Here is a 9,376-nt window from a genome sequence, read left to right as displayed (position 1 = left end):
GTTGTTGCAAATGCCATTTCTGTGTGCCAAGTGATTTGTGTTTATGTGTTTGATAGAAAATTGATTGGGCTGTGGTGAAGTATTCTAGTAGATGGCTGCAAAAGTCTAGACATTTCCCCGTCATATTTTCATACGAATAAATTGTAAGTAATGCAGTTTTTATAAATATATCATTATTTTGCTCTATAATTTGCTATACTTTCTTTAAAATCATTTTTAAATGCAGAAAACAAATTTTTTCTTACAAAAACTAATGACAGATTTGGATTTTAAAGCACACGAGGCGGCGTTATCATTTTCGGAGACTTATATGAAATTTTTTTCTTAAAATACTATTATTTTAAATACATTTTTTAAAATTTTCTTTCCCTTCCCCATTCATTTTGACAAACAGGAGGGGGCGCAAAATCTTCAGTTGTCCCTGGGCGTTGAAAACCCTAGCTATGCCTCTGGACACACGAAGTTATGATTAAGCAGTTCCAGGAATGACTCTTTCGTAATCACGACCGTCGTGATCAGAATGTTACCCAGCCATCTCTGGTGCCTTCCTGTATTCTATGGCAGCAGCACTACACGTTTTCTACATGCTAGTTCTCCTTCACTCTCCCTGATAAGTTGGTGCAGAATTTTAGCAGAGTCTCCACAGTGCATCGGCTCATTCTTTCTGTCATTCTGGGCTCTTGTTTCTACCCTAATTTCCTCAAACATTTTTGAATCACTGGGTCTGATATTCAAGTAAGGCTCTGTGTTATCACCTACAAAGTCCGCTTTAAGCTCTAAAAGTCTTCATTTTTAATGAAGCCTATTTTTATGAGAACAGGCCATTCAGCCCCTAACAGCTCTTCGATTTCTTTTCTGTCAGAGTGTGCCGTCTTCTTCTCACTATTTACAGTCTGCTTTTCTACTTTAAGATTCATTTTTGTAACTGAATTTCATTTGTTTTTATATTTAATTCTGGTAGGGGACAATATATCAGATTGGTTAATGCTGCTGCCTCACAGCTCTAGAGCCTTAGACCCTTGCTACTCTGGTTTTCCTCCCATGTCTCAAAGACATGTGTATCAGGCTTATTTTTGCCACTAAAGAGCCCTGGCATTAACGTGTGTGGGTAACTCTAACCTGCAATAGCCTTGCGTTACAGACACCATTGGTTCCTGGCTTGTAACAGATGATGGCAGGATAGGCTCCTTTTGCCTACAACCAAGTGAGGAGATTGGAAGTAGGATTGATGTAAAGCACTCTTATCTTAATAATATTTGATTTGTTCATTGAATGATTAGTCTGAGACACTTGCTTGCAAAGAGGTGCATTCTGAGCCACACTGGTCCTTGTCTCATATGTTCAAGCAGCACCTGTGTAAGGATATGGCTAAATCGATCTACTCAGTCTCATAATACATGTGCAAATACATATACATAAATTTGCATACAATGTGTACAGGTTAGAGTCCAAAACAGAACTGTCCAAGTAGGGGGAATGGAGGGTTTTTGAGGCGGTCCAAGGGAAGTGATGTCATCGGGGCTGAGCAGGAAGTGACGTCCTAGAGGCCTGGACAGGAAGTGATGTAATCAGACACAGGCAGAATTTCTCGTGTTCTATCTGCGGATAGAAAAAAGAGAGGTTTAGTGCAACCCGCCGCCCCTTGGCCTGGCATGGAATTGGCATTTTCTGCTCCCTTTGGTTGACTCCCAAATGCACATGTGTGACAATATATATATATATATTCGTGGACAGGGGTCCCCATCTACCACTATATATATATATATATATATATATATATATATATATATATATATATATATATATATACTGCTAGTGAAAGTCAAAGATATGTGCTAGGGAAGGGGTCAATACATCACAAGGTCCACTCACCCAGGCTCACTCATTCAATTTACCAGTTTCTAGTTAGTGCATACATCTTTGGTATTTGAAGGGAAAACACATAAAGACATTAGGAGAACATGCAAACTCCACAAAGACCTCGATGTACCTGGATGCTAACCCGGAACTCTTGAGCTTTGAGTCTGTATGCTTTGTTGAGGAATCACACCATGATGAGTGCCATTTGCACTGGATTGCAAAGCTCTCAGAAGCATCTCCTTTGATGCCGTGAGCAATACTAGACCTCCTATGCTTGTCCACACAGGGACAGCCTCTGAACATGGCACGCGGAGCACTTCCTAGAGACGTCAGCTAAGCTCTCTTTTACTCAGCCCCTATTTTTCAGCCAGTGACACCCCTACACTACAGTAGGAGAAAATATTTATTTTTTGTTTGTATTAAAAATAATCCAATTATACCACTTTCACAATCAGTATTGATCTAGACAGCAGCTAATTTTCTGACAAGTTAAACAAGAGGAAAAAGTGCTGAATGATGGCTCCAACCTGGTCTTCATTGTTCTTAGACTCTTCCCTCACATCAGTGCATTAGCTTGCTAAACTCAAAGAACACTTCTTTCTAGTATGAGTGGTAACAGGCACAGGAGTTAGAAGTTACTTCACTCTCCTAAATTGTTTTGATTTCCCCAAATCTCCTTAGTATTCAATGGTTAAGGGGGGCTTACCCACTTTATATATTTTTGACATTTTCTTAATTAATGTCTGACCAAAAATTGCTTAAGAGGACATCTCTCACCAGTGACATAGCATTTGTAGAGTGGTTATCTCCAGCTTCAACCAAAAGTCATTATGACAAACTCCTCCACTATGATACCGAAAACTTACACTGCAAGCTAATCCAAAATGATCGTCCTGTACCACCAACATTGACATTTTGTTTATGCTACAAGGCTACTCTAATGCATATGATAGCATGCTAAAATATGCAAATGTTCACCTAAAAAGAAAGTGAATGAGTTAGAGAATTGCATAGGATGTGTAAAAGAGGCAGTGCTCCTCTAGCCATTGTGGGGTATCTGAATGCCCAGCTGGAGGAGCTGTCCCCGTCAGCCACTGCACAGATGTTGTTCCATCAAAGCCTGACCTTTTCACTCCACCAGCAGCTGGGGGAGGGCTAGCATCAAAGTGTGGTCTTGATCAATTGGGTACATGAAAAGCTGTGGTCAGTTTGAGATGTCACTCATGGTGCAGGTCAGCGTCTGTTCTGTTTTCTCAGCAGCCCCTGTGTAGGAGGCTAGGCGGTTGTTCTTGTTCTAGGAATGACTTGCCTTCACTTTATTCAAACAGATAAGGCGGCATGTGGGCAGTTAGTTCATGCTGGGGTTAGTGAGGAATGCTGGTCCCACCTTGAAACAATAGACATATAATATGTGTCTGAAATGAAGATTGACAGGTGTAGGATGTGATCAACCAGATTCAGTATTTTTTTAAATACCCTGTCATTTGATCATCTTGTGTTCTCCCTTTGGAAATCTGTGAAGGAAGCTCACAGGAGGCTGTGTGGCATGCAAACTAAATCTGGAAAGGCCCCCCTTATTCTGCTTGTGCTCACACTTTGTGTCCCAATGACATGACCCAGACCAAGTTACCTGCACTCCAAGTCTAAAATAAAAATCTATATAAATCATTTGACACAATTAAGTTGCTTGATCATGAGTAGATAGAAAAGCAAAATGGGGATCTGAACCTGCTACCTCGTGATTATCTATAGAATTCCTTATCAATGAAGACACACTAGTATATCATAAGGTGCGTGAGGTAAACTTCTACAAGGAAGGATCATTCCAGCATGTACCACACTGCACCGCACCACAACACAACTAATTAACAACACAAAACAGAGCAGCCATTCAGATCTGGCACCTGTCACATCCAGTGCTAGTTTTACTGCTCTCTCTTCAATGGTTCACTCCTCATGGGTCAAAGTTTACCTGTTTAGAGGGGAACATAGTCAGGAACAGAGCTATAAAAGGCCCTGATGGTGTGTGTACTAAAAAGAGTGATCCAAGTTGCCATGTTAATGCAGGTAGCTGGACACCACTAGGGGTTTCTAGATGCTGCCAGTGCATGGAAGCAGGGCAACATGTGTGTAAGTGTGGTAAGATTCCTCAGGGTGCTGAAGGTATTTACACAGCATTTGATAGTGTGGTCCATGGCCAGCCATTTATCCTGGCCAATACCCCCAGGCCGCCAGAGGGAGCCCTCCCTGCGACATGGAGATGCCCCAAATTCCAGCAGGGCATCATGGACTACTGAGTTTTCCTGTAAAGCCCTGCTGGATAACGTCGGGAACTACCAGGGGTTGCTCCAGGGAGAACCAGGGACTACTATTTGCCCTACGCCCCGGAAGTACGTCCGAGTCACATGGACAGGAGGAATGACGTACTTCCGGGGTGAAGAAAAGGACTTTGTATCTGACCCGGAAGTGATAAGGAATCATGAACTGAAGGATGGGAAACACTTTCAGGTCAGGAACTATAAAAGGACTCTGGGAACTCCCAGACAACGAGCTGAGCTGGGTGGAAGGGTGGCAACGCATCTGGGAGTGGAGGATTAGTGTTTATTAGTGATTTGTATTGTGATTTATGAATACAGTGGGGAGGAGAGTGCTTTGTGCACGTTACTGGAAAATAAAGTCAACTTTTGGACTTTTATCTGGTGTCTGGCATATTGTCCGAGGGTTCAAGGGAGCGATAGCACCCCCTATCTGTCACAATAGGTTTGTCTAACCTTCTGCCAAAAAGGTGACCTGAACGTTTATGACTCAGGAGTGAAGGGATACCAGACTGGACCCCCTTTAGCAGTCAAAAAGGCTTCTCTTTACAATGGATGTAATTATAGAACAAGAAATTAGGTTTTGGTTTGAAAGTGGTGAAGTGCATATGAAGTGAATACAGGAGTGGTGTGTCAGGTCCTCAGTTCCCACACCTAGCAGCTGAAGTCATCTTGATTGCAGTATCTGCATTCTAAGATAAAAACTGAAATCTGCTTTCAGACATTTTCCTGAACTCGATATAGAAAGCTAGCACTTATTTTGGGTCACAACAGCTCTGAAGAAGGTGCCTGTCCATCACAGGGCTAACTGGCCCATTATGACTGAGTGTGGTTGTGTTCCTTGTTACAGATTTGCACCTTATCCAGTGTGGGTCCCTGTGCTGCGTGTTTGACATGTTATGTCAATGAAGGAAATCCCACAAAAATATAAGGAGTACATGCACACTCCACACACATACACACTAACTGGGTTTAGGATCTGGGGGTGTCTGAGCTGGGCACCATTGGGGTACCAAAGTGCACCATCAGCTGTGCCTTAAATGTTAATCTGGCAGCAGTGTCTAAGCTGAAAGCCAAGGTGCAGCAGGTGTTTGGACAGGAAGCTGCTATGCTACATGAGAAGGTCATCCTCAGAGTATTTGAACCTTTGCTAGGAGGGTCTTGGAGGGCTACATCATATAGATAACCTGAGGTGCTTGTGTTTTTGAAGTGAAAATGGTGAGGCTTTAACTTAAAGTCTCCATTTTCACAGAGATAACTTAATGCACAGAATGGTACAAAGGCATGTTTAGGGCAACACTAATTACTTGCACATGAGAGGACTTGTTTTATGGCTTCACATTTTTAGTAAATTAATCCATTTTCTAAATAATAAAGATATTATTATAATAACACCTGTCCATCACATATTGACACAACTTACAAGCAGTTAGTACAAAGAGCACCAAAGCATAGGAGAGAAGAACAAGGTCTGCACTTGTTATTGAACTAGTTGGGGACTTTGAGGTGGAACACAAGCTGCTTACTGAAGCATTTCCCCTTTGGGTCCAAGATGACTTACTGCTTTTATGATAATTTAGACCAGGGTAGCCAGTGTCAGTCCTGATGGGCCGCAGCGGCTGCGGAGAATTGAATTATTGCTAATGAAGAACTTAATGAAGCACTTATTTAATGGTTCATTTTAGTGGTCTCGCTTATTATGATTTCCCACCCTTTATTGCTTATTTCAGTCTTAAATAGCTGCATTCACTGTTTTTAATGGCTCCTTATTAGCAATAAGATGCAAATTGCAAAGAAGCCAGCAGTTCTCCATCTAACTTGTTTCCATTTACACCTGTGTGGATCCATCATGCACGGTTTGATTTAATTAAACACTTCACAGAAAAATGTGATTGACTGAAAATATCTGGTTGGACTTCTAATCATTTGGATGATTTCCATGGAAAAGAACAAAATCTACAATATAAGAACATTACAGATTAACAAGTCATAAAATGAAATAAAGTCTGAGATTGGCCAGGATTGGTTTCTAATTAATGACTGAAAACCTGCAGTCATTGCGGCCCTCTAGGACCGACGTTGCCTACCCCTGATTTAGACCATACAATAAAAAGTGATGGCACATAAAAAAAAAATAAAAAAAGCTACCTCACACATTAAAAAGTAACCATGATGAAGGCCATCAGCTTCTACTGAATTGAGGCCTGTTTGCTGTCAGAGCAGTGGTTAGGATTCAGTTTGGCCAGTGGTTCTCAACCTGTGGGGCGAGGGGGGTGCGAAGATGTGAAAAAAAGAAAACAAGAATCAAAAATATGAAAAAAACATTTGTTGAAACTAAAACAAATTAACTTAAACTACATTCTGATGCTAGAACAATAAATCTAGAGTTAGATAAATGTCAATAAAAGTTAAGTAGGTATAATAAAATATGCATCTACATTTCAAAAAATGTTAGGGGGGGTCACGATTAAAACTGTTATGAAAACTCGGGTCGCAAATACTTACAGGTTGAGAAACGCTGAGTTTGGCAGATCCAGGGTCCTGGTTTAAATCCCATGAGTGTTTGGGGTCTGCATATTCTGTTTTGGTGTGTGTTTGTCCCTCTGCCTCGGTGCCAAAGATGGTCAGGTGAGGTTTATTGGTAATTACAAATTGAGTTGTGTGTCTGTGTGTGAGAGAGAGTGAGTGGGCTCTGCAATGGACTGGCCTTCCTTTTGCCCAATGTAGGACCCCACAAGCCTCAAGCCTGAATCATAGCTTTACAGGTTTATATGGTCATTATGGTCACAAAGTACAGTGAAATGCTTACTTGTATGTGCTAATCCACATGAAACACTCCACCATGATTAATAAGTATACAGCAAAACTCCAGTCTCCCTTACCTAAAAAGTCTCAGCAGACATTTGCCATTGCCAACGCAAGTTAAACACTACAAGGCATTAATAAACAAATCTGTATAAAATAGGGCATATGATTTGTAATAAATATTGTGCATTTTTAGCATGTGCTAAGCAAACCTTTTACTACTGCTAAATACTTAACTGTTAGTGGCAAATCTAAGTAAATATCTTCAAGAGCATGTCTATCACAGAAGAAACAGAGTTATACTATTTAAAGCTGTACTTTACATAGCTCAAATTATAAGCATTTATAATTTAAATTTTAAAAATGTTTGGAATTCAAGAGACAAATATACATACATAAAGAATATGCAGTTTCATGGTGCATTGCCTTCTATCTCAGCTTCTTTCACTCAGCTTTCCACCCACAGTCCATGTAAGCACATGTCAGGATGAGAGACTCCTTTAGATTTGCCCATGAGGACATGCACGTTAGTGTGCTGTGGAACGGAAGGGCACCCTGCTCCTCTACCCCGAACTGGGAAAAGTGGGATCAGAAGATGGATGATGGATTCCAAACTGTCAGTTGGCTTCTCTGTGACTCTTGTCCAGGACATACCCTAAAACAAGTACATTATATACCAATGGAACAGAGACAAGCAGAAACACAAAGAAATAAAATGTTAGAGTGCCACAAGAACAGAGCAGAAAGAGCTTAAGGGAAAGTAACGAGTACATTTTTGATTTGGTTAATTGTTTGATCCATTCTTTCATCCATCCATCCATCCTCCAATTCAAGGTTGTGGGGGTCCTACACCTATTCCTGCACTCCTGGGCATAAGACCCTTGATGAGATACCAGTCCATTTCAAAGCCCATTCATGCACATACCACTCTCAGTCATCAACTCATCCAACATACATATCTCTGGAATCGAAAAGGAAACCGGAATACCAAGAGAAAAGCCCAGACAGGTACAAGGAGAACACGAAGATACATCAAATTATTGAGCTGTTTGGCTGACACTTTTATCCAAGGCGACTTACAACCTTTGAGATACAATTGCTTTCATTTCTTTTGTTTTCCCAATTGAGGATGGGACACCAGACGTAAAAATCCACGTAAATGGTTTTCCTACTGAAATAAACAAGAGAAATCCAATCAAATGGGAGGACTAAAGTGCAGGTCATACAAAGTCCAAAAAATATATACATAACTCTAGAGAACAAAAGCTAAATCTACCAGGATCTGAATATCAGCATGAAAAAAATACAGTGCCATGGCTTAAAGCTTTTAAAGAAACCAAGATTAAATTATAAAAGGAGCAGAGCCATGCATGGAGAAAAGCACTGTGGTTAAGTGACGGAAACCATAACGGTCAAAGGGCCAAATCCCACCGCTGACTCTTAAGAGTAACCCTGAGCACATACTGGGTGAGAATTGTATTATGTTGTGCATATACTGTATATTAAACCCTTCGGGCTGTTTCCACATACAAGGAGCTATATTACTGACTGATTGAATAATTGACTGAGGATAATGTTCTGAGAAAATGGCACAGCATAAATGGGAAATGCTCTTCTCAAAGGGGTTTAAGCAGGAGGCATTCAGACTCAGTCCTGAAAGGCTCTAGTGAGCGTGGGTTATCATGGCAGTCAGCCTAACCATCGGCAGCTACACAAAGCCTATGAAGGGAGTCTCTGGCCTCATTTCCTCCTTTTTTTTTTTTGTTTTTTTCCCACCAAGTTGAGCTTTGGCTTTTTTGAATTGTAAAATTTCACTAGAGATTTGTGTTGTTTTTGAGATCACAGGCCTGCTTTTACTCTTTTGGCTAGAGTGCTAACTTGCTAATTGGCAAGGTCACTGCTGATGTGTGGATATTAATGTGTGTGCGTGTTTGTGAGACGATCAAAACATGATTAAATCAAAGTGAGATGCATCATGTCTGCAAATCACAAATCTGGAGCTTTAATTAAAACAAGTCGCCTAACTCAAAAGTAAGAAGCTAAAAATGGATGGGTGTGCCAAGAACAAAACAAATCTATAGTATGTGAAAATCCATCCATCCATTATCCAACCCGGCTGTATCCTAACTACAGGGTCACGGGGGTCTGCTGGTGCCAATCCCAGCCAACACAGGGTGCGAGGCAGGAAACAAACCCCGTGCAGGGTGCCAGCCCACCGCAGGGCACTACCACACAGCACACACTATGGACAATTTCGAATCGCCAATTCACCTAACCTGCATGTCTTTGAACTGTGGGAGGAAACCGGAGTACCCGGAGGAAACCTACACAGACACAGGGAGAACATGCAAACTCCACGCAGGTAGGACCCGGGAAGCGAACCTGGGTCTCCTAAA

The 9,376-nt window shown here is 41.3% G+C and overlaps 1 long non-coding RNA gene across 1 annotated transcript; it reads right to left on the bottom strand.

Annotated features, from left to right (window-relative positions):
• Positions 1-356: 356 nt before the first annotated feature.
• LOC120536241 lies at positions 357-7,698 on the bottom strand. Its single transcript, XR_005635082.1, has 3 exons — positions 7,376-7,698; positions 6,324-6,432; positions 357-1,599 (listed from the first exon to the last, which is right to left on the bottom strand). It is a non-coding gene; the product is annotated as an uncharacterized LOC120536241 (long non-coding RNA).
• Positions 7,699-9,376: the final 1,678 nt, after the last annotated feature.

The sequence above is a fragment of the Polypterus senegalus genome, chromosome 10 (genome assembly GCF_016835505.1).
Source record: "Polypterus senegalus isolate Bchr_013 chromosome 10, ASM1683550v1, whole genome shotgun sequence".
NCBI lineage: Eukaryota > Metazoa > Chordata > Cladistia > Polypteriformes > Polypteridae > Polypterus > Polypterus senegalus.
The sequence above is the reverse complement of the archived record's forward strand: the minus strand, read 5'-3'. Positions and strand labels throughout refer to the sequence as shown.